This window comes from Leptidea sinapis, chromosome 24, assembly GCF_905404315.1.
Source record: "Leptidea sinapis chromosome 24, ilLepSina1.1, whole genome shotgun sequence".
In the NCBI taxonomy this organism is placed as follows: Eukaryota; Metazoa; Arthropoda; class Insecta; order Lepidoptera; family Pieridae; genus Leptidea; species Leptidea sinapis.
The window spans coordinates 3971645-3998417 of NC_066288.1; the positions used below are offsets into that span (position 1 = coordinate 3971645).

Genomic DNA, 26773 nt, shown 5'->3' on the forward strand with positions numbered 1-26773 from the left:
AAATTATTTCTATACTAACTAAACGTAAAAACAATTATGTAAACGTAAAAAAAAATTAACAAGAACAAACATATAAAAAGTAATTATAATTAAAGCAAAATAATTCCTAATAATGACAAATAATAAAATAAAACAAAATAAAAAGCCTTTTATTGAAGTAGGCGTTACTTTCCGGAAATCCATAATTATCCAAATGTTTTGAGTTTTCTTTAGTGTTAATTCCGCCAATATTTGTCTTTTAAACAATTCGAAACGTGTTTCGCCTGTACACGAGGCATCCTCAGGACATGTTGACTCGCCAAAATCTGGCGCGAGTCTCGTGCGGTTGGCGGAATTAATGCTAAAGAAAACTCCGAGACTAGGAGCTTCTTGTTTTCCATTTGGAAAACAAGAAGCTCCTAGTCTCTTTGAACGCAACTAATGCTGGAATACTGACTTCGATATTCATTTAATAGATATGTTTTCATTTTTAATTTAAGGGAATTAACAGATAAGGAGGCTTTGAAAGGTGGCGGTATATTGCTCCAGCACTTAGTTGCGTTATAACTAAAATTACTTTTGAAGGCAGCAGTGTGATGCCGACTAAAAGACAGAAGACCGTATAGCGCTGATCTAGTGTGGTACAAGTTATTAGTATTGCTCAACCAGTTCAATTTCTGATATAAATATGCGGGAGACTTAGATGTAGGCAGGCTATAATTAAAATTACGAAATTAGCACTTACTTACTTATTATTTAGATAAATTTGGGTACGACTAATATTATCTAAAAGATATACAGGTGCCATTGTAATTGTGTAAGTTAGGCCATTATGCGAGGTACCGATGTAATAAATTCTGCCGGTTATCGGGTAGTTATAATACACATGGACGTATACAGTGATTTATTTAAGCCGTTGTGGTTAGGGTTCACATTTACCGACGTATTTCAAAGAACGAATACCATATTGTTATAATAGGATGAGCAGGACAATATTTTTTGAAGAGGAGGACAAGAAAAGCGTACAGGACACCTGATGTTAAGTGATCACCGCCGCCCACAGTCTCTAGCAACAGCAGAGGAAAAACAGAAGCGTTTCCGGCCTTTTCGAAAAGTGTACGCGCTTTTTTTTGAAGGTACCCATGTCAAAACGTCCTGGAAACACCGCACATGGAAGCTCATTCCACAGCTTAGTTGTACGTGGTTGAAACTTCCTTGAAAACCGCACTGGGGTGGACCGTGACATATCCAGATGGTGGGGATGATATCCTAATTTGTGTTATGACGTGTGAAGGTAGAATTCGGCGGCCGGAATCATTTTAATTCGCTTTTTTGAACACTTCCCATGATAAATGTGGTAGAAGACACACAATGAAGCGACGTCTCTACGCAACGCCAAGCGATCTAATCGTTCACAGAGCAGCTCTTCGTTGCACGCGGTAAATGGCAATTAATACACTTCGTTCACCTCAATGCAGTCCAGCTTGGGATCTTGGTAAGTCAGAGTTCTGAGCAGTACAATGATTGCGGTCGCGACTCTATACTATAGGATGAAGATGTTAGGTCTAAGTTCCTCTGTAATTTGTGCTGTTATATAGCTTGCATTGGACGATTTTAAGCCTATAAATTGTAACAGTAAAATTTCACATACCTATAGAAAGAAATAAGTTTATTTGTTACGGAAGTGTTTTCGTATAAGACCGTTTTCCTAAATTGCAATCCTGTAGTGAAAATGCAATTAATAATACTGGATCTCAAAATTTCAGATACCCTGACGCAAAAGTGATGTGTTAGGTATTTTTTTTATAATAATAAGGGACGAGACGAGCAGGACGTTCAGCTGATGGTAATTGATACGCCCTGCCCATTACAATGCAGTGCCACTCAAGATTCTCGAATGTTAAGTCTCATTTTCCCAGTAATTTCACTAGCTACGGCGCCCTTCAGACCGAAACACAGTAATGTTAGCACATTACTGCATCACGGCAGAAATAGGCACCGTTGTGGTACACATAATCTAGCCGGCATCCTGTGCAAAAAGCTAAAGAGTGTATCTTTGTATGACATCGTCTAATAATTTACACCCTGGCAATTTTCGGGGTTTCTTAACATTTTTTCTTTATTGTACCTATTTCATCATACATACAACCTATTACATAGATTACATAAACTCACGCCAGCCATACTCTCGAGGATTGTGAGCAGGCTAACATTAGAACCTTTATCCAGTAAATGTCACGGAAATTCTTTTAATATCCATAACATTATATTGTCGAGGACTCAGTGTTCTGTGAATTGCCGGATCACTTGGCGTTGCGTGGAGACGTCGCTTCATTGTGTATCTTCTACAGCAGTAATCAAGGGCATATCACTTGATTTCTGCCTCCAAATTCCACCTTCGGACGACACGTCACAAATTAGGATATCATCCCCACCATCTGGATGTGTGGCGGTCCTCCACAGTGCGATTGTCAAGGAGCTATATTCAACGCACTACAAAGCTGTGGAATGAGCTTGCTTGTCCTTCCGGGACGATACGAAATGGGTACCTTCAAAAAAAGCGCGTACACCTTCTTTAAAGGCCGGCAACGCTCTTGCAACGATTTTCCTTGTAAGTTTTTCATTTCCATAAAAAAACTATTGTGAAGTTTATTATTCATAATTAGTAATTTTTTAATTCATTGATTGTAGGTCTTAACTGCTTCAAACAGGTAGTTGCGGGTGTTTTTACAGGAAAATGCGACATTTTACTGTAAATTCGATGTATCGCATAACGCTACGTCTTAGATAGTTTTAGCGTATATTATAGAGTAGGAAAATTGTCACATACCGCTTTTTATCGTGATAATCCACGTATTATTCTACATTATTGTACAACACATGATATTACAACACGACAATGTAAGACACACACAAACTCGTTACGAACTATTGTTTACGTAACGCTTGGTATAATCCAGGATGAATAGTTGTCAAGTTTCAAAGACGACAGCCTTAAGCACAGGGCTTAAGTGAGGACTTAAGTTATTGTTTTTATAACACTTTTATTACGTCTCATTTTTAATCCTATTTTTAACCGACTTCAAAAAGGGTGAGGTTATCAATTCGATCAGTTTTTTTTACACACCGATTACTCTGAGATTTACGGAATCTCCGTTTTACGTAATTTTTCTTAAGTTCGATGCAAAATAGATGCCATTTGGGCCCATAAAATATTTACATAGTTTGGCCCAGTAGTTTTCATTTTATGAAAATTTTTGTGTACCTCGATGATATAATTTTTTTTTGTGTACGGCTTTTTTAAGAGTTTTCGCCGACTTAAAACCTATCAATAGGTAGCACATATAAATAATAGCATTTTATTAATATTAAAGGTAAAGGTGTATTTAATATTTTTCAATTATAGTTATTTGATATTTTTAAATTTTTGAAATCGGATTTTTAAACGTAGTCTTTTTAACCGACTTTAAAAAAGAAGGAGGTTCTCAATTCGTCGATATTTTATGTTTGTTTCCTCAAAACTTTCGACTGGGTGAACCGATTTTGATAATTATTTTTTTATTTGAAAGCTGGTGTTTCCCGTGTGGTCCCAGATCTGACAATCATTATTATGGAGTCGGTGTCATCCAAGATAGGTTTGTAACGACACACATAGTAATAGGTGAGATGTGTTTGAGTCGTGAGGAGGAAATTACAATAATTGTAACTAGAATTAGATTTATTTATTAGAATGTATAAAAATACGCAATTATTTTAACACTTTTTAGTGCATATTATATCTATTGTTTTGGAATAGTCTTTTTGAAGTCAGTTGTTTTTTTGTTAAATTTTTCTTATATTGACACATACTCAGCGCTGAAAAATCCAGTGTTCCAGAGTTCTTCTTAGAGAGATTCTTATTAATATCAAAAGAATTAGCAGTCATTCAATCACGCAATTAGTACTCACTTGTTATTATTATTATTATTTTTACTATTTTAGTGTTCTTAATTATATTACCAACTTGTTGAATTAGGTCAGTTCACGAAATTTAATGTAATTTTTGTTTTGTTTTTATTATGATATTATTATTTTAGTATGGTAACCCTTTATACACTGGCCTGCAAAAGTAAGTATCACACTTTTCAAATTAATTTTTTTTCTTAACTATAGAAGGTAAAGATTTAAGATTAAAAACGTTTTGTTGCAAATTTTATAGGCTTTAATTCTTAGAAACTAAAATTATACATTAGTAACATTTTTAACTTAAAAAAGATAAAACAATGAAAATAGACATTTTTAGTTTAGTGTAAAAAAATTCAACTAAAATGTATTACATGTTATTTAATTTTTAATAACTGGTATTGCCTCCTCCAGCTCTAATTACAGCTTCGAGCCGGTTTGGCATACTGAACACTAGGTTTCGGAGCCGATGTTGGGGAATATTCTCCCATTCTTCTATCAGGGCCTGCAGGGCACTAAAGCCCTGAGGGTAGTAGGTGGTGGTCTGCGATTTCTGACTAGCCTCCCAAGCTCATCCCAGACGTGTTCAATCGGGTTGAGATCAGGACTTCTTGATGGCCAAGCCATCACGCTGATACCGACCTCCTGAATATACTCTTGTACGATATGAGCCGTGTGTGGCCGGGCATTATCATGCATCAGCATCGATCCATCACCCATATTTGCTAAATACGGCTCTGCATACTCATTGAGAATCTCTTGAGCATATCTTTGCCCAGTGAGGGTGCCATTTTCTATGGCTACTAGCTCTGTGCGACCTTCTGAAGATATGCCAGCCCATACATGTACACTGCCTCCACCGTATTGGACTCTTTCTGAGATGCAGGCTTGAAGGTATCGCTCACCAGGTCGCCTGTAGACACTTCGCCTTCCATCAGAAGTGTAAAGGGAGAATCGAGACTCATCTGCAAACAAAATTCTTGACCATTCTTCTTCATCCCACTGTATGTGTTCACGGGCGTATCGCAGTCTCGGTACTCGATGCTGTCTCTCGAGTTTTGGGCCACTCGGTGGTCTTCGGGGTTTCAAATTTGCTTCAGCAAGTCTTCTTCTCACTGTACTGTCATTAATGTAATCCCTCCGGTCTGAAGTAGCTGTTGCTGGACTTCAACTGCATTTTGGTGGCGATTTCTTAACACAGTGGAAGTAATATAACGATCTTCTCGAGCACTGGTACACCTGGGTCTGCCATTTCAAGGTCTCCTCAGATGGTGTCCAGTGTCTTCGTACCTTCGCTTTACCTTCTGGACCGTTCGTACCGTCACACCCACCATTCTTGCAGTGCGACGCATACTGATGCCTAGTTCCAGAAAAGCCATTCTTCAACTGAAAGAGGCATGATAAATAAATGTTATGTGCTTCTTAGCATAAATTTTTAAAACAAGACCCATCAATCTTGAAAAAAATTTAAAACAGAAAGAAAAATGTGAATGGTAAAATTGTAATTCGGAAACGTCCACTTTGAAAAAGGAATGGTTTTGTTTTTGAAGTTTTTTTCAGCCAATTCTTAAAAGAAGGTTACTGACAAAGTTTTTATGTACAAAATTAAATTCTCTTTGGAGTCCTTTTTATTTCGAAAGTATATCTTGTGAACTTAAAACGTTATCCCAATTTTAAAAGTGTGATACTTACTTTTGAAGGCCAGTGTATATGTATAACCTATATGTAGTATGACAATCCGCTAGACCCCCTGGGGTTCTCCGGAAGACATTTGGCCTAACGAAGGAATAATCATTAAAATGATTTATTTATTCCTCTTGCTATTGTACGTTTTTAGAAAGAACAATAATTTTGTAAAAATCGTGCAAAGATGGCTGTGACAAATAATTATTAAATAATAAATACGGCTGTATGGGCTTGAACCCTTTGCCTGTCCTTATAATGGATGAAGAAACCAAAAAATAACAAATGACGCAAACGTCAGAAAAGTTTTTTAGGAACCAACTTCACCCTGTTACTTTTGTGTTACAGTGATGCGCGCGTCTTAGAATTTCACTCTCATAATTTTATATTTATATTACCTATTCATAACGAGCCGAAAGAAGTAAAACTTCAAAAATGAATGAAATAGACTACTAATTATGATACACTAAAATACTATAAATTTTTTTAGAGTTAGACCGTTTCTTGGATATTGCTTTATTTTTATAAAATAAACGTAGCCTAAGTTACTCCTTATTACATCAGCTACCTGCCAATAAAAGTCGCCGGATTAGCCGGAACAAACAGACAGACAGACCGACAGACAAAAATTTTGATAAATGTTATTTTGGTGTATATGTATTCATAATATACATTTAGTAAAAAACGGTTATTTCAATATTACAAACAGACACTCCAATTTTATTGAAATGTATAGATAATTCACACAATATTTTTATAAATTATAGCCTATATGTTATTCTGGTGTGTAAGCTATATTATTGCAAAGTTTCATTAAAATCCATTCAGTAGTGTTTGCGTTAAAGAAGTTCAAACATACATCCAGACATACAAACTTTCACATTTATAATATTAGTAGGATTGCAAACATATGAATCAGTCAAGTTGTTATAACTTGCGGTTCAAACTTAGAATGAATTGCCGACGAATGTTTGTAGATATAAATGCCATATATTTCATTAATAGGGCAGGCCATTATATATTTTTATATTTATAATAATAATATAAACACACTTTTATACAAATTATGGTGGCCTTAATTAGAAATAGCCTGTACTATGTGTGCAACATAACGATAGATTTAATACAATATACACAAATATTCATAAATACATACCATGGAGTGTCCTGTTCCTGGTTCCTTTCACAAGGAAGCGGAAGTTGGAAGGCCTCATATCTCCGCGACTGAATAATAGATCTATACCGTTTTCCGACAAGGTAAAATATCTGGGACTTACTTTAGACCAGAAACTTACCTGGAATAGTCAAGTCGACGGTATTGTGCAAAAGGCAAAATTTGCCTTAGTAGTTGTAGTCGTCTTGTTGGCCAAAAATGGGGTCTAAAGCCCAACATGGCCCTTTGGCTATACACAGCCATTGTAAGACCACTTATATCATATGGCTCTGTGGTCTGGTGCAGAAAAATTGCCCAAAAGACCGTTATTGCCAAATTAGGAAGCCTTCAAAGAACTGCATGCGCTATAACAACAGGAGCCATGACGTCCACGCCGGGAGCAGCCCTAAATGCACTTCTGAACCTGCCGCCCCTAAACCTATATCTACAAAAGGAGGCGAGGGCCAGCATGCATAGAGTAATGACCCATATGCGGACTAACTGGCTCTCAAACTTGCTGCGGCTATTTGAGCAATCCTTACTGAGAAGTCCTGTATTAGACATGGTGAGTGACGCCATGCTGCCGAAATTTGACTTCATCAGCAACTTTAGTATTGAATTTCGCACAAGAGAGGACTGGTTAAACAATCGAATTACTTGGAAAAAAGGGAGCCTTAAATGGTATACCGATGGATCCAAGTCGGGTTCTGACGTTGGCTGTGGAATCTTTAGAGAGTGCCCCAAATTTGGCAAATCTGTCAACTTGGAAAAATTGCCTCCGTTTTCCAGTCAGAGGTATACGCCATAATAGAATGTGCGGACACCATCCTAAATAAAGGCTACGTCGGCAAGTGTATTTATATCCACACAGATAGTAAGGCGGCTCTATCCGCTATAGACTCCAATAGATCAGTCTCAAAGCTTGTAGACAACTGCCGGACTATACTGAATACTCTGGGAGGAATGAACAGAGTTACACTTCGATGGGTTCCAGGAAATGCAGGGATCGAAGGCAATGAATATGCCGACGAACTTGCAAGAATTGGCGCTAAAAGCACTCAATTTGGCCCTGAACTCTTCTGTGGTGTCCCAAGGAGTCTTGTTAAATCAACCCTTGATACATCATGTTCACAAGAGTGCATTAAACTCTGGAGCAACACTCCGGGCTTAACCCATTCCAAAACCCTAATGCAAGCCTTCAACAAAAAGGCTGCGAATGAGGCACTAGGGCTAAGTAGAGAAAACTTACGCATATTATCCAGGACATTAACGGAGCACTGCAGATTAAACAAACACCTCTCAATCTTAGGTCTCAGAGATTGCAGAGCGTGTAGATTCTGTAATAGTGCAGATGAAACCCCGCTACACATTCTCTCTAAATGTGGTCCTTTAATGCGTAAACGTAGCATCTCTTTGGGAAGTCCAATTCTTCAACCATTTGAGATACGTCAGCTCACTGCAAAAGACATAATAAGATTCATGAAAAGAATCAATGTTTGCAGTGAGCTATAGTTAACAGTGGCTATCACAATAGATCACATTGGTCGCAGTGTAACAGGGCTGAAATGAACTGGATCAAATCCACTTTACAAACCATAACCATACCATGAATGTTAATGAAGGAGTCGGAAACAAACATCCATATTCATAATATAAATTTTTGCAACTACCGGGATTCGAACCCGGCACCTCCAGCTTAATAGGGTGACTAACCACTGTGCTGTATTACTCATATAGCACATCACACATTTATTTATGTAGCATGGTAAGGGAGAAGGGGGCCACCAAATTATGAAAGTTTTAATAAAACCATGATGACGTTGCGCTATGATGGGAAGAAAAAGATGTTGACACAACGGATATTCCTGATATTGCTATAAAAAACAAAATTGAAACGTCTGTGATAACAACGTGATGGAGTGTGTCCAAAGTACGGAAAATAATAATAATACGTCATTTATTTCAGGCATTTAAAACCCATTACAATAAATTGAATAATATAGAATAAGATGTAACAATGAAATTATTAATAAAATTAGATGTAACAATAAAATTATTAGTTAAAATTTTGGTATACACAAGATGATTAAATTTTCCCTAAAAGTGGTGTAACGTAATTTATGGATGGCTACAAACAGAGATAAAAGCCTGAAAAGTCTTTTACTAGAGCATGTACCTGCCGCGTACAAGAACAAACCACAATACATTTAAACAATTAAGTTTCATACGAGTTTCATGAGAGTAGCGCAATAAATGTCGGGAAAGTAGGCCGAAGGAATCTCCTTAATATTTATTGTTCGGTTGTTTTTGTCCTTGGATATAAGCCTTCCTTCCGATTTAATATCACGTCTTACTGTAATATATATTTTGTTACTCCCACGGACTACGTGAGAATTGGAATCCTGTTACCGTAGACGAGGTTTTATTATATTTATACAGTAGATTAGCTACTGACCAAAAAGGAATGTATAAGATTCCTTGTCATATCAATGCCTTATTTAAATGCCTCTATTAATTTGTAGGTATGTGTGGGGCTTATAGAACTATTATATTATAAATAAAATGTAGCACAACTTTAATCCTTTATAACGTATCACAATTTTACTATAATGTTTTTTTTTTATCTGTGACAGCCAGTAAACGAATTTTAAACAGCTTTTCGTTTAATTATAATCACATGTATAATTACAACTTGCTTTTTGTTATATATTCTTTTTAGAAGGTAATTAAATAAGCAGGAATTTTATGTTTTTTCTATGTCATGATCTAGTTCGATTAACATTTCCAAAATTTTTTTTTTTTTTCAGCATTTATCGAAGCGGTCATCCGTTGGTAGTAAGGGAGACACTAATATCATTCGAATGGCATATTATATTCAAAATTATCAAATGAATTGGCTTGTGTCCTCACCATAATATATTAACTATGCACTCATACCAAAATTAAATATTCTAACAACAGACCAATAGTGACAAAAAAGTTTGAGTGCTTCTGTGCACGCACCCCGCGCCCCCCTCCCTTTCAAGCCGCGCACTACGAGCGCAAATCCGCAGTGTGAGACGGGAAGTTTTAGCGAACTCAATACACTCGCCCTGATGAAGGACCTCCGAATGGTCCAAAATTAGTCGGAACAAACAACGATGAGTCGTGAATAAAAGCCGATTGAATATAAAGCCTTAATAATAATAATAATAATCATTTATTAAAGTCTAATTATATACGGTACAGAATGTTTTGTGCCATAACCTCTGCGGTAGAATACCATGAGATGCAGAGGCTAGGTCCTTCCGAAAGCTTATACATTATTTTACATAATTAGCAAACTCACTAAAAGAGGTTTGTGTGTGTGTGTGTGTTTTGTTTTATTAAGTCTAATGTCAGTATGTCAAACTGTTCACAAGATAAGTGTTAGTAATTGATGCTTATGTTATAATTTTAAGAACGTTTTCTGTATTGTTGTATTATAATACTACTAGTCATGATTTTAAAGAATTTGTTAAAGTGTATTTGTTCATTGTACTTATATTATTATTAAATTTACGAAAGTAGTTATAAGCGTATGCCGAATTAAATTAATATTGTGACTGAGCAAAGCCTGTTAGTAATTATTGGGGTACGAAATGTGGTAATTCTATTATTATCATTAGAGTTTATATTACTTTTTACATGAAATCGTGAAATAATTCCATAAATATATTGCTGACGGACACTGAGAAGTTTACTTTCTTCGGCTAAAAAATATATGTATCAAGTAAATCCACAATTTTCCAGATGGTAACTGATCACTGCCACCCAACCTCTCTTGCACCAACTTCAAAGGAATCATCATTAACTTGTAATTTTTTCTCAAATCTGAGGTATACTTTTTTGAATAGGTGGTAGATTCTGACTTTGATAGATGATATCATATCCTATTTTGAATATTCGAATCTATTTTATTCTCATGGTTACTTCAAAAGTTCAGAAGAAATTGTTCTAAGCCGTACGCAAAGTGGAATATATTCTCTGATTACATTGCAAGTTGAAAATTAAAAGTTTTGTTTTTCCTGTAGGAGATTGCAAACAAGTTTTTCCACTCATAAAGAGGAGCGCCTTATAATGGAGTTTAAGTTAATTTAGTTCTTTTTAGTTTAGTTTATTTGTTATTTTTTGTCATAGCTTTGCCTTGTCTAAATTTTGCTGTTTGAATAACATAACAACCATTACAATTGTCTTGTAATTCTGATGTGCGGGACTTTCTTGTAAGATCATTTAAATTTGTTATTATGTCATTCATACATTCGAATTGAAATGGTAATAGAAAGAACGGGCTATAATTAGACCCCAAGATTATGATGCTTTTAAATGGATTAGGTGAGTTCACACACAGGGAACTAATCTGACAATAATTGCAGCCTTACGAAATAATAACTTGTTTGATAAGGAAATTCGATAAATATTCAAGTAGTCTTATTCGGTCAGACTTTTGTACCACTAACTAAGATAAATCTTCATCATTAAAAAACTGAGAAGAACGGGTGCAAGATAAAAAAGCAAGCCTTTTTGAAGATAAAGTTGCATAAGGTACATTTATTAATATTTGTTTAGAGGATGACGTTCCAGTCTCAAGGAACGTTTTGTTCATAAAGTTGATGATATAATATCGGAGGCCACGGCAGTGCCCACGCCACGTCGAGCTAAAACAAGGTACGGCCATAACGTCCCTTTTGCGAAGCATAACGCGCTATTTCGAACCCTATATCCTCGTTATGTATAAAACTAGAATCCTGAATTTAACCAAGTAGGCATTGTATAAACATAGACCCCCTTATTCATAATGGTCCGCTAACTTTAAACAGCCGCTAAGGAGTGTTTTTTCACATTCTGACGTAGGTCAATAGAAGAAGACAGAGTGAGAATTAGCAATGCTTTAAGTTAGCAGACTATTATGAATAAGGGGGAAAGTATTTCTCATTTCATTCAATTTGAGCCAGTAGCTTAAGAATTGGGTAACTCACTCACTGACTGACTGACCGATTAAAAAACATAAAATATTTTTAATATTGATATGGTCACTATATGGTGTTATTAGGTTAGCTAATTACCTTATAAACAATTTGTTAAGTGTCAAAGTGATAACCCTCACTTCTGGGATTCAATTTATTACACAAGTATAATTTTGAAAACAGAATTTTATGAACATAAAAAAATTTATAGATTTACAAGAGCGACATCTCAAGTCAATTTCCTAATATGCAAATATTGGGTTTGAGCAGGCTATCAACTGTAAAGTAGATCCTGTAGATGAAGCCACAACCTGAGAGTTGAACAAAGCATACAAGATTTTATCAACGATACGTCACTCGAACGGTTGGCTCAGTTGGTAAAAGCGCTCGCACGGAACGCGAGAGGTGGCGGGTTTTAGTTCCGCATCGTTCATAAAATTTTGTTTTCAAAATTTTATTTGTGTAATAATAACGTTATAACTTAATACAGAAGGACCCATAAGTTGGGACTGAATAAATTCATCGACTTGGTATTCACAACTTTTTTCTGTGGAAGAACTGAGTTGCGAGACTTGTTTTTTGTCCAAGTTATGTTTTTATGGCCAAATGTTTACCACACAGAAGTATTTGAACAATTCATTAACGAATCTGATATAGATTTTCTGAGATTCTGTTGGAGAATGATTAGTTCACCCAACAAAAGAATTACTAACTTGGGTTAACATGGTAGCAGGTTCACATATTTTGGTATTATGAATAACACAATTATTGGTAAATTTATTACTATTCTCACGAACTTACAACACATTGTGAATCTTATGTAATTACATTGTTTTAGCTGCGGTAAGCAATTAATGCATATATTTAAAGACATCGCTCATCCTCCATTTCAATTATTAATGTAGAAACACATAATTCTTGCATGAATTAACTAAAAAGGTAAGGTAATACTTTATTATATGACTACGATTTAAGAACTTTATTTCTCAGAAGAATATTACAATATTCACTTATAGAGAAAATATATTCTAATTACTATATAATATAATATAATATGCGAGCCGTGAGAATATAACAATATCTAAAATATATCGATTATTTTTTTTCTTCTTTAACTATAAATATTAACAGAGTAAGTAAAGTGAAAAAAAAACAGTAAACACTCACTAGATGAAACACTTAAAAAGAAATAACTATACAAATTATAATCTAAAGAACATTCATAAATAAGTTACCTACACTACACTAATGAATATAAACTAAAGAAAGAAAGACTACAGACTACAGACTCAATCCAGAAATTAATTTGAAAAGGTAGGAAGATAAAACATTTTATTGTATCTACTTAGCAAATAAATAAGTAATTGTCTCCCAATTTTATGTTGAACTAGTTACCGTACATTATCAAACTGTTTTAGGTTTTTAAACGCTTAGCTTCAATATAAATAATTGTTTTTTCTAGTAAAATTGCTATTCTGTTGCGATTTTACTTCTTATTTGTATTGAGAAGGGCGTATCTTTTACCATTCTAACGTCTTGCCTCTCGGCAATTTTAATCACAATTAAAAGTCCTTTACCTCTTAATTTACATCGATTCCTCGAGTTCCAACACCGACCGTCCAATCTGATAAGAATGAAACAAAATGATTGATCAAAAAGTTCGGAAATTAGCCTTTGTTTTATTTTATTTTATATACTATCTTCTCAATAAAAAGATATGGGTCATCCACGTAATTAATGGTAGCTGTGATTGTAAGATTTATCTACCGCAACACGCTAAGTTACAGCTTTTCCAATATTCTGAAAGTTACGGAAAATATTGGTTTTTCTTGCGGCAAGTTTTTAAGCACACTGTTGTTCTGGAAACAATATATATACAAACTTTTTAACTTATTGTATATAATAAGGAATATCAAATAGACGGAAGACATCTGTTGTTTCGCAGTTAAAATCGAGACAGCAAATATGTACATGTGAATCAAGATTTTTTTTTTATTCAGTCATTTTGCGTCATCCTTTAAATCTAGACTTAGAGTTGGCAACATTGAGAGTTGATCTCAGGATAGCTGAATTTTTTTAGTTATTGTGCGAGCGGGAATTACTTGTGCAATAGGTTTAATGTAAATGTAACTGTCGAATAGATCGAAAAATTTTGGCTTACTAAAAATAATTAGATTAACAAAATTCGTAGGAGCTCTAAGCATTAGCTTTAAAGAAGGAACTCCATTAAAAACGTAATTAATCTTACAAACAATGAAGTGTATGTGTACATCTGTACGCACACAAGAAGTCTTCTTTGGCGTAACAAAACGAAAATCCTTAAAAATGTTATTCCTCTTACATTTGCAGAAACAAGAATTTGTTTTGTAATAAACAAGATAAATTAAATACACAACCAATGAAAATATTACTATACGCATGATTTAATTAAATAACGTTTACTTAAATATCATTATATTATTTTTATACAATTAGGATTTATTAAATTTTACAAGGTTTTGAAATTTATGTCATTTATGACAGTTATGACGGGTCGCCATTTTGTTTTGTTCATTCGGTTTCTAATGTTCGTCGAGTTTAAATTATTTTTATGAAAATAAGGGGAAAGACGAGCGAACGTTAAGTTTATGATAATTATTGATGCCCTGCCAATTATAATGCAGTTCCGCTCAGGATTATTGAAAGACCCAAAATGTCTGAGCGGCACTATGCGCTCGTCACCTTGAGACATAAGATGCTAAGTCTCATATGCCCAGTAATTTCACAAGCTATGGCGCCCTTCAGACCAAAACACAATAACGCTTACACATTACTGCTTCACGGTAGACATAGGCGCCGTTGTGGTACCCACAATCTAGCCGGCATCTTGTGCAAAGGAGCCTCCCACTGGTAAAATGTGATTTTTTTGTGAATTGTTTTATAATTAATTAATGTAAATTGTTTTATATCCTTGTAACAGCAACCTATGTATGCTGAGCCTGGTTCGTTAATAATTCAGGACATTCTGTTACCGCCTTAAAGCCACGTTCAGTTGACAAGCGCTCAACGCGCGTTAAAAAACGCGCGCTCACAACTACCTACATTTAATTCAGGCCGTACACATGGTAACGCGCGTTTTAATAAAGCGCGCGTTGAACGATGAGATAGCGCTCGATTGTTGTCAGCGCGCGTCAATGCGTGCTTTGAGATCATTGGTTTTCTATGTTTCCGTTCAGTTGAGCCCGGGTTGGGTTCATCTAGTTCGTCCGGAAATCGTCCGAAATAGAAACCGAAGCTTTTAATACGGAATTATTAATTGATGAAATAGACCATTATCCTGCAATTTGGCACATGACACGTAGCGATTATTCAGATAAGAATTTATGAAGACGGGATTGGAAAGAACTCGTCCTTATATTCTGTAAAGGACATGACAATGAAGAAAAGAAGAAATTGTTTCTACGTCCATCTTCGACAAATGTTCAAACTGAAATAGGGTGGCATGCATTTAACGCCTGACAAACGCGTACTATGTGAACAGCTATACTACGTTGAGCGCTTGTCATCTGAACGTGGCCTTAAACTAACAACGCACTCATATCTCCAATCTGTGTCTGAAAAGGTCACGATAATGAATGCCTACAAAACATTGTACCCCCTTATCATTGTGAACTCAATCCAATTGAATGGGTTTGAAGAATAGAACCTTCAATCTAAATGAGGTAGTAAAATTATTTGAAGAGGGTTTTAAGAGGTGACATCACAGAGGTGAAAAGACTGTGTCCAACATATTTAAAAAAAAAAGAATAGAATGTGTGTGAACAAAAAAAACCTTGACCACCTTATTGATTATAATGAGAATGACTGATTATGATTCTACGTCATCAGGCTCTTCAGACACCGCACATTGATATTAAAATTCCATATTTTATAAAGACATTTGTTGATAAAAAAACAAAATCTTTTATTATGACTCAAAATAAGTAATTAATTAAATTACCTAGGAAAATGTTGATCTCCCCTGAATTGTCATGTTCACAGCGATATTTCTTTGTTTACAATTTTACATCGAATTACATTACCGAGTAAAAAATGTTATTTTTATCGTTACACCATATCCATTGTTCTTTTTATGTCATTGCAAATACATTCCTTTAATTTGACATTTCAGTGGCAACGTAAATAATAAATGAAATAATAAAAATCGTAATTGTAATTATTTACTGTCATCGTATGCATTATTTATAATTTATAGTCTTGTCAAACATTAATTTTTTACTTGTAACGTTTGAAATTAGTTATTTATGCAACTGTTGTATAATATATAATAATAACACTCATGTGATACTATTATCACGTTCCGTCCACGTTCGTGATTTAATACCTAATTATCAACAGTTGCATACAAGACTTTATCTACACCCAGAATATGAATCCTCTAAAAGATTCTGGAACATTTAGCTTACTGCTAACATTAAAACACCAGTCCTAGTAGTAACCTAATATCATTCATTACTGATTATATACAAATAAACTAAGTATTAATGAAACAATTATTTATTTTAGTAGTCATTTACATTAAGTATAGTGCAATAATTAAAATTCACTCGAATATAATGTTCTTTTGCAGCGTTTAAAATGAATCGCTCATTTTTTGTAAACAAAACAACAAAAATATCGAAGAAAAATGGCGGGGATTCGAATAACCTACTTTTTTTTACGGCGCGCGATGTCCTGGTAGTGTGGAACGCGCGTAAACGAAAATGTTCTTTTTTTGAAATTCATACAGATACCACGCATCGAGCAATAAGAATGTGGCTGTCTGTTGAAACTCTTTGCGCATGAAGGGATAAAAAAATCATAGGAGTGTTGTTATGAAATTCAGTACAACATTACAACACTCTTTTGAATGATGTAATGGTTATTTGAACATTGGGTGTTTTAATGTTGGCAAAAAGCTAACTGTTTCAGAATCTTTAATAGAGGATTTAAAGCATGGGTGTAGATAAAAAATATTATATTATTATGATGTTAGAATAATACTCAATGCGACAACACGAAAACAACAATTGAATCATAACAACTCTAGCTCGTGAAGGAAAACGAAGTAAACAAGAGTGCCTACCTATTTTGTTATCAACTCGAAACACTTCAAATCATGATTATCTTTGCATTTAAAGGAAATTGAATTTTTTGCGTGTAACGAAGTAGTTAAAAGAGTTTTTATTCTTGTATAGCTTTAATGTAGGACTAATATAGTGTTAAGATGTTGCATCACTTTTCTGTTATATTGTATTTGAAATGATTAATTGTAAAACGATGAAAATGTAAACATTGATTTAAAAGTTTGGCAATGGGTTTCTTGCTACTTCTTCTCATTAGCTCAACCCTTTACGAAGTAGCAGTAGATTCAATAATAAAAATTTTTTTTTTACATTCATAAGTGTAATTTGCGTGACCTACATGGATAAAGTGATTTTGGTTCGATTTGATTTATGGTAAATGAATTTCAAATTAATTATTAATTTTAAGCAAAAATGAATAATTATTTTTTTACTTATTTATCTCTCACACCTAACAAAATGTAGAGAGTATACTTAGATCATTTACACGTCACGACTATGACAGCTGTGAAAACTTCGAAAAAATAGACTTTAGAACTAACCTCTATTTTGAGCAATTCACGGACAGTAACACAAAGTGTCACATAAATCGCGAGTGTAAGACGTAACTTGTCACGCTCACTAAACTAATATTCCTGACCTGTTTTTATCGATTGTCTAACAGCAAGAGACTTTCTAGACGTATAAATTATCTAAGAGAGTATATATAAAATAAAACAGAACGGATAAGCCAATTAAAGGGAATACTAAAAATTAAGTAAGTAAGTGACAAACTTTGTAGTTTTAGACAAAAACGAAAAATACTACATTTAAATTAAGAAAAGCAAGAAAGAATTAAATAGAAAGAATAGAAGAAATTCTATCAATGTTGAGTAATATGGCAGAAAAAGGCAGTACCTTCGTACCTAGCCCACATTTTATGGAAAGAACTAATTCAAGCAGGAAATATTCCATGGTTAGAAAATGAATATTTGTTAAAAAAAATATACTAGGATTAATCATATAAGAAGAAACTTTGAAATAGTGTCTTTCGAATGAAAAATGGAAGTTATTTTTTTGTTTTTCTTGTAATGAAATAAAAATACTGAATCCGTAGTTTAACCTGAAGAAAATTGAATCCAAATATAAAGGGAACTTTATATTTGGATTGAAAATGTTATTATTATTATTAAGGAATAGATAATCCCAATATAAGGGAGGGGTTTTTAAGGAAATTTTTTACTAGTATCCATACATCTATCCATTGTAATGGATTATAAATCTAATACTCTAATCTTTTATGTCTCATTAGGGCCAAAAATTCAAAAATTTACACTAAATGTTCTATACAGGAAAATGAACAACTTTCACTGTAAGAGCTGTCAAAGAATTTGATGCCACTCATTGACATATATAATATGTGGGTTTCTACTCTGTGAAAATTTGAAGCCATTTCGCGACTACTCCAGTATCTATTGTGTCAAGTATCGGAATGATACCATTGTTTATTCAAATTATTAAATTAATATTTGTTACTATAAATAAAGTATTTAATGCAGGTACACACAGGTTTTGTAATATGGAGCTAATACTAAGTGAGAAAATTAGTAATATCACAATAAGAAAGAAAACCAAAGCAAAAGATGGAAATGGGCTGGACATATACAAAAAACAAAAGACGAAAGGTGGTCCAAAGAAGTAAACAAAACTGGTACCTTATAAATACAAAACGAAATCGAGACAGGCCTAATAAGAGATGGAGCAGTGATATAGTAGAAACAGCAGGAAAAATGCGGACAAGAATTGCAACAGACAGGAACTAGTAGAAATTAATAGAGGAGGCTTTTACCGCTAAAGGCGGTCCTTATATCGAAAAAATTTAGGGGAAGAGACCAAGAGGCCGGAGCCCACGACGCTGGTCTGACCAAATATCCGAGCAGACTAACCAACCCATCAGCATCGCACTCCACCATGCGACAGACCGAAACAGATGGAGGAAAGCTGTAGACGAACTTAAGCGGAGTCACGATGCTCTGCAATGAGGGAACGACTGTGAAGAAGAAGAAGAATATCGAAAATAATAAATAATAATACTAACAAAATACTTTTATTGAAAATAGTGAAATATTAACTTATACTAATAAATATAATTTATAAGTAAATACCTAAATGTACAAATGTAAGGAAGTAAAGATCTAAATAAATAAATAAACAGTCTTGTATCGACAGTGCGTTCGTATCGAAAAGGCCGTGCGGAGACTTATTTTGGGCGTTGTATTCAAATTATATTATTCAATATAATGGGCAAACCCCACAAGTACACAGTTTAGTCGACTCATCAGATTCGATATCCGTATTATATAGTGCACCTTATTCACAGTCGGCGTAACGAACAGTGCTAAGTGTGGAGGATGTCTTGATGAAGAAAATACGATCACCCATAATCCTGGGATATACAGGAGTGGCCAATGAGTAAAACTCCTCTAAAATATGACGCTCGGAGAAGTCAGAAAGTCACTGAGGATCTAGAAAGAGATGGTCTAGTTGGAGTAACTGGAAAAACTTTTCACGCAACCCAATGTTTATGAACCCAATTAACGCGGTTAATTGCGGAAAAAGCCGCCATACCGTATAAAAATTTAACTTCTTGACTTTAAAAACAGCATTTAGAATTAACTTAGTTCAACAAGTAGCGAAAACGTAGGCTACAAATTTTAAAACTTAATGCTTTTAAGGAGAGTTTGGCGCAAATAATAATTATGTAATAATTGAGGTTTTATTCATGAAGTTGTAAAGATCTTAAAGGCTTAAAGGAAACTACAAATTTCTTAATTTTTAAGCGTTTTGGCGTTAAATGATTTACATTTTAGTGCTCACAGGCTCGTGCCAGATTTTGTATCGGCGGAAATAACACTAAAGAAAGCTCAAATCATTTGGATGTATAAAGATAAACAACTACTTATTTAAAAATTGCCTTCTTCCATTTGACCGCATACAACGAAGAGCAACTCGAATCATTGACGATCAAGTCAAGTCACTCTGCATCTTCTACCGCATATATCACGGGGAACTCTAAGAGGACCTGTTCGGATTGCTACTACCAGCCGAATCCCAGCACTGAATATTACGTTAAAATACGAAAAACCTATATTATAGTATCACGTTGACGAGTGGCATGCCACAACCACGCGTTTTACGAGGAACTTATATTTACGAGAAACTATTTTGTGAACTCGTATACCGGCTATGTTTTCCCGAACCGATACGATCCAGGCACTTACAATCATGAAGCATACCCACCTTAAAGGCCGGCAATGCATCCTTGACCCCTGGATGTCATGGGTGGTGAGTCTCGACACCGGTTGCCCCTTCTCATACAAAAAAAAACACGTGGTAGAAGTTAAACCTTCAAAAAATGTTGGTTTTAAGTAAAGTTATGACGAATGTAAAATTTCGGGAAGATAATTTTGAGATGTGGTGCTGGAGGAAGATGCTTCAACCAATCCATCTTTAACACTCTTGGTGTAAAAACGAAATCCTAGAGTTCTTTGGACATATCGCCAGAAAAGATGTCCACAACCTCGAACAACTGATGGTTACTGGGAAGGTAGACGGACGATGCCCCAGAGGTCGCAGCCCTATAAATTGGTCTTTTTTTTATGGAATAGGAGGACAAACGAGCGTACGGGTCACCTGGTGTTAAGTGATCACCGCCGCCCACACTCTCTTGCAACACCAGAGGGATCACCAGAGCGTTGCCAGTCTTTAAGGAAGGTGTACGCGCTTTTCTTGAAGGTACCCATGTCGTATCGTCCCGGAAACACCGCAAAAGGAAGCTCATTCCACATATTCGAAGTACGAGAAAGAAAGCTCCTTGAAAACCGCACTGTCGAGGACCACCACACATCCAGATGGTGGGGGTGATATCCTAACTTGTGGCGTGTAGTGCGAAGGAGAAATTGAAAAAAAAGGTGAAGTGAAAAAAAAGGTCTGACCAAATCCGCACATCTCTGAACACCGGACTACATGACGCTCTGCACGTTGCCAAAGACAAGACAGATGGCGAACTATTGTCAAAAAGTTGAATCCTCAGAGAAATCACGACCCTCGGCAATGAGGAATACGACGCGAGGAGGAGAATAATTATAGGTTTTAGTAATGGTCAGTGATACAATGTTTGATAATTATTTTACATTTTATTCGTATTTATTACATAGATTTATTTCTTACTCAGAGCTTACATTTTCGATAAATAATACAAAGAGGCTTATGGTAACTAAAGTATGAAATAAATACTTTGGTCTTAATATGTTCAATATATCTTTGAAATCTTGCAGCAATTACTATTTTTGATCTTGTTGTTGATACAATACGACTGCTGCACATTTTCAAATTCAATCGAGCGTCCAAAAACTCAATCAACGGACGTTGTATCCCATGCAAAATTTATTTATTTATTTATTTATTTATTTATTAAAGTAATCAACAGCGTACACAACAATTATTTTTACAAAATTAACCTAGGTTTTACATAAAGCCACTAAGGATTACATAAATTTTAAATTATAAAAAGAAATCATATATTAACAGAAAAGACTTAAAAATGTACTATATATACTAACAAATAAAATAAAAGATTACAATAGCGCGCGCGTGTCTGTGTGTGTGTGTGTGCGTGTGTGGTGTGTGTGTGTGCGTGTGTGTATGCGTGTGTGGTGTGTGTGTGTGCGTGTGTGTTTGTGTGTGTTGCGTTACCTATTATTATTATTTTTTACGATGATGTTTTATTATTTCTGTTTTTAACTTAATTTTTGATAAGTGAAATACGTCAAACTCAGCGTACTGTTTATTATAAATTCGTGACAGACGCGGAATTATGGAATTTTGGGCATAATTTGTATTAGGTTTGGGAACATGTAAAAGGCGCGTGTGACGCGATCTTAAAGATTGAGCGTTTAATGAAAAGGCTGACAGTAGACTAGGACAGTCGATGGAGCCACTCAAAATTGCTTGCAGAAGTAACATGTCACTTTGATTCCTTCTTTGTTCCAGTGTGTCGATACCATAGTGAGAACACGCTTCCTCATAACTGCTGAATTCTTTAAAATCTTTAAAAGTTAAGTATTTAATAAACTGTTTCTGTATGGTTTCAAGCCTTTCGATATGTATAATATATTGGGGTGTCCAGACATTACATGCGTATTCAAGAATGATCCGGACGTACGCAAAGTAAAGTGCCTTTATACATTCCAGATTACTGAAGGAACGGGTCACTCGTTTTATGAAACCTAGTTGTTTGAAAGCTCTATTTGCTACATTATCAACGTGCTCATTCATTGAAAACTTAGCATCGATTTGGATGCCCAGGTCTCTAACCGCAGTCACTCTGGGTATACATGTGCCATTAATTTTGAAGTTAAATTCAATTATATTTTTTTTACGAGTCAGAGTAATATGATGGCACTTTTTAACATTAACTATAATTCTGTTCCTTGCGTAGTATTCTGTCAATGCATTTAGGTCATGTTGTAGTTTATGACAATCGTCAAGTGAACGTATTTTGACAAATATTTTTGTGTCGTCAGCGAACATTAAATACTGTGCAAGGTGAAAGCAACTTCCAATATCAAATAGGTAAGCGTTATATAAAAGCGGACCTAGGATGGACCCCTGTGGACCTAGGATGGACCTGAGGGTATTATTACAAAGTTACTTCTAGCACTACCCGTCACAACTGCTTGCATACGGTTCTTAATGTATGAAGTAAACCACCGAAGTAAGCTCCCATTTACGCCTAGCACGCTTAGTTTTTGCAGTAGAATTACGTGATCTACTCGGTCAAATGCTTTTTCGAAATCCGTGTAGATCACATCCACTTGATATTTCTCGTCCATGCTCTGTACTACGTAATCCGTAAAAACAGCTAAATTTGTAACGGTAGAACGGTTCTTCAAAAATCCGTGCTGCTCGTAGGGAATAGATCTAGTTATAATGGGGCATATGTATCTATAGACAACTGTTTCGAATAACTTACTCATTGCGTTCAGAATCGATATGGGCCGGTAATTCTCTATTTGGACTCTTGATCCGCTTTTATGTAACGGTACTATAAGTGCTTCTTTCCACACATCAGGGAAACTACTGAAGACGTTAATGGAGAGATTAAATATTATGGATAGCGGTAAGGCTAAATTGTTAGCACACTTATTTAAAAAAAATCGGTGGGATTCCATCACTACCAGCTCCCTTATTAGTTTTTAAAGCTTTATGCAATTTACGAACCTCATATACACGTAATTTTGCAAATGGTTGTAGTAATTTTGCAAATTAACATTAAACCTCTAAACTGCATATGAAGTCCTGGTACATGTTGCTAGGATGACACACGATTACAACCACTATGAACGACATTGTTATGTTCCGCTACCATACTTATGTTCTCCTGGTGACTATGTAGTAATACGTCGTGCGCATGACGACAGAATATATTGACACGGGAGTGGGTCAGGGATTGGAAATAATACTCCGCTTATAGGAACGAGTCTTTATTTGCGTTCACTTTTTCTGAACTTGCACTTGCCGGTCTGCCGCTGTTCCTTTTGTGGGCGGCAGTACCTTCAACGCGTCACACTCCACCGAACACTAGGTCTCTTCTATCTTCTTCTTCTTGGAACACTTCCACTTTTCACTACTTCTTCTTTTCTTCTTCTTCTTCTTCTTTACACTTTCGAGTCAGAACTAGAACTGCCGTAGGCCACGCTTAGTACGGTTTATATACCCCCGGATCTGTTCCATTTTCAAAATGATTCCTCCATTCCATCTTTAAATTTAAATTGTACTAAAAAAATCTTTTAACTATTTTTATCCTGCTTACACATTTTCCATCCCTTTTTTTCTGTTCGATTTGATCCTGAACTTACTAGAAATTGCCATTAACTTTACAAACCAAAAAAAAATCCATACACTGGTAGGTGTATCGAACCCGGGTCTACAGCGTCTAAAGTAAACACTTTTCCACTACTTTTGTCAGATGTCGCTCCAATGTTTGGTTAAACCTCTCCACCATCCCGTCCGATTGTGGATGATATGGCGTAGTTCTGGTCTTATGGATTCCCAAGATCTTGCAAACTTCTTGAAATACTTGTGACTCGAAGTTCCGCCCTTGGTCAGTGTGCGTCTCCAAAGGCACACCGAATCTGCAGAAAACTTCATTCACCAGCTTCGTCGCAACGGTAACTGCTTCTTGATTCGGTAGAGCAAATACTTCCGGCCACTTCGTGAAATAATCCATCAACACCATTATGTAACGGTTTCCAGCTTTGATGACTGGAAACGGTCCGGCTATTGTCAGAGCTACTCTCTCCCACGGAGCCCCAACATTATACAATTTCATAGCTCCTCTGCTCCGGGTCTGAAGTCCTTTGACAGCTGCACAACTCTTGCATTTACGGCACCAGTATTCCACATCATCACGGCAATGCAACCAGTAAAATCGTTCTTTAATTTTTATGAGAGTTCTTCTTATTCCCAAATGTCCACCTGAAGAACCATCGTGATAAGCTCTCAGGATCTCGTTCACCTTCTCCCTGGGAACGACCAATTGCAGATGGCAATCCTTTCCTTGCGGGGTTTCCCATTTCCGGCAGAGCAGCCCGTCATGCATCACCAAACTGTTCCATTGTGCCCAGAGACTCTTAGTAGCCGTACTGTGTCTAGCCACTTCAGACCATTTTGGTTTAAGTGATTCACTTGCAAGCCAATGTAAAAGTGGTTGAAGATCCTTATCATTTACCTGAGCTCTCCTCATTGCATCGTTGCTCCAGTTCTCGTCGATCGAATCTGTTCTGATCAGTCGGATTATAAAATTCTCTTTCTCCTCCTGACGAATGCAATGTTTGCATTCCATCGGACACGGTCTTCTATTCCACGGACCACTGCTGCAGAGTTTCGTTGGTCCTTTGACTGCGGTGCTTAAGCTGCGCCCGATACACATGCTCAAGGTGTTTATCGCCATAACGTGCCTCCAACGCGTCAAGAAGGTCCGTGTAGGTTACTTCCTCCTTCCCAGTGCCGAGTGCTTCCAATATGGAAAGTGCTTCGTCACGGAGTGCTAGTGTGAGGGCAGAGTTTGCTTCTTGGTCACTCCAACCACTTGCCCTTCTGACCGTCTCTAATTGTAGCTTGAAGGCGGCCCAGGAAGACTTGCCGTCGTAAGGGGGTACTTTCAAACTTCTGGTTGATGTGATTCCGCAGGCTGAAGGACCCCGAAGGACACACGACCTTCCTATTGAGCTGATGAATGGTTGCTTCCATCTCCCCCATCTTCCTTTCCACAGTGTCAATCCGGACGTTCTCCTTTTCTACAGTGTCAATACGGGCGATCTCCTTTTCCACAGCGTCAATCCGGGCGGAGTTTTTCTGCACCACGGATAAAATTTCCTTGGAGAGGCCTTCATGCAGACCTCGCAGCTGCTCCTCCTGTCGGCGTGCTTGCTCCTCCTGTCGGCGCGCTTGCTCCTCCTGTCGGCGCGCTTGCTCTTGCATCATGGCGGTCATCTGCTGCATGAGTGCGCTGATGTCTACGGCAGGTGTCTGCAGTGCTGACACGGTCGCACTGAGTCCAGAGCTGGATGCTTCTTGTGACTCATCCTCTGCCGCTGCAGCTGCTCCCGCTCGCGTGGTCACTCCCTTCTCGTTCCTGGGCACTAATGGCATCTTTCCAATCCCACTTCTGACACCAATTGACACGGGAGTGGGTCAGGGATTGGAAATAATACTCCGCTTATAAGAACGAGTCTTTATTTGCGTTCACTTTTTCTGAACTTGCACTTGCCGGTCTGCCGCTGTTCCTTTTGTGGGCGGCAGTACCTTCAACGCGTCACACTGCACCGAACACTAGGTCTCTTCTATCTTCTTCTTCTTGGAACACTTCCACTTTTCACTACTTCTTCTTTTCTTCTTCTTCTTCTTCTTCTTTACACTTTCGAGTCAGAACTAGAACTGCCGTAGGCCACGCTTAGTACGGCTTATATACCCCCGGATCTGTTCCATTTTCAAAATGATTCCTCCATTCAAACTTTAAATTTAAATTGTACTAAAAAATTCTTTTAACTATTTTTATCCTGCTTACACATTTTCCATCCCTTTTTTTCTGTTCGATTTGATCCTGAACTTACTAGAAATTTCCATTAACTTTACAAAACCCAAAAAATTCCATACACTGGTAGGTGTATCGAACCCGGGTCTACAGCGTCTAAAGTAAACACTTTTCCGCTTAGCTACGAATATTGCTGACGGAGCTGTTGAAATTAACAATGTCTTGAAGTTTGACAACTCTCGTCGTATACTTCGAAGCGTTGCTACGCAACAAAATTATGGTATACTCGCGTCATACATAAGACAATCTCTTCTTGATATATGATCGCCTGATACCAAAACACTGTATTATGCTTCCTATCTTATTTTCTCCCATAAAATCTTATGACTTTATGTGTCTGTCTCTTTTTACTGTCTCGCTTTTTGTTCCATCGACTATCAAATCACAACGATGCAAAAAAGTTTTCACTTCAAAATTGAGACGTAATGTAATTAATATTTTGTATTGTTTCGAATGTTGAAGTGTTTTCGTAGTAAGTTGCACCATATTATTTACGCATTCTTTCACCACCGTCTGATGAATACTAAATCACTACTTACTCGTTGGTTGTCTGCTTACCGCGGCTATGTTACTTCTAGTACCTTCCTTCCTTTAGATTTCTATGACAATTACGTAAGACTTGATCTCATTATATTCACGGCGAGCAATTACAGACATCTGTATCTGTAGATATATTGATGCCTGTAATTAAACACCCTTTGTGATTTAATGGTAATGATCAATCTATCTCTATCCAGAATACTCGACCAAGTTATATTTTACTGTCTTATTAAATTATCTACACAGTTTGTTT

At 36.2% G+C, this 26773-nt stretch overlaps 1 protein-coding gene and 1 long non-coding RNA gene across 3 annotated transcripts in view; both read right to left on the reverse strand.

Annotated features, from left to right (window-relative positions):
- LOC126971729 (uncharacterized) overlaps positions 1–26773 on the reverse strand; it is a 121002-nt gene that overhangs the window by 25268 nt on the left and 68961 nt on the right. The window lies entirely within an intron of this gene.
- LOC126971616 (pyrokinin-1 receptor-like) overlaps positions 1–26773 on the reverse strand; it is a 107793-nt gene that overhangs the window by 25268 nt on the left and 55752 nt on the right. The gene's annotated exons all lie outside the window — the stretch shown is intronic.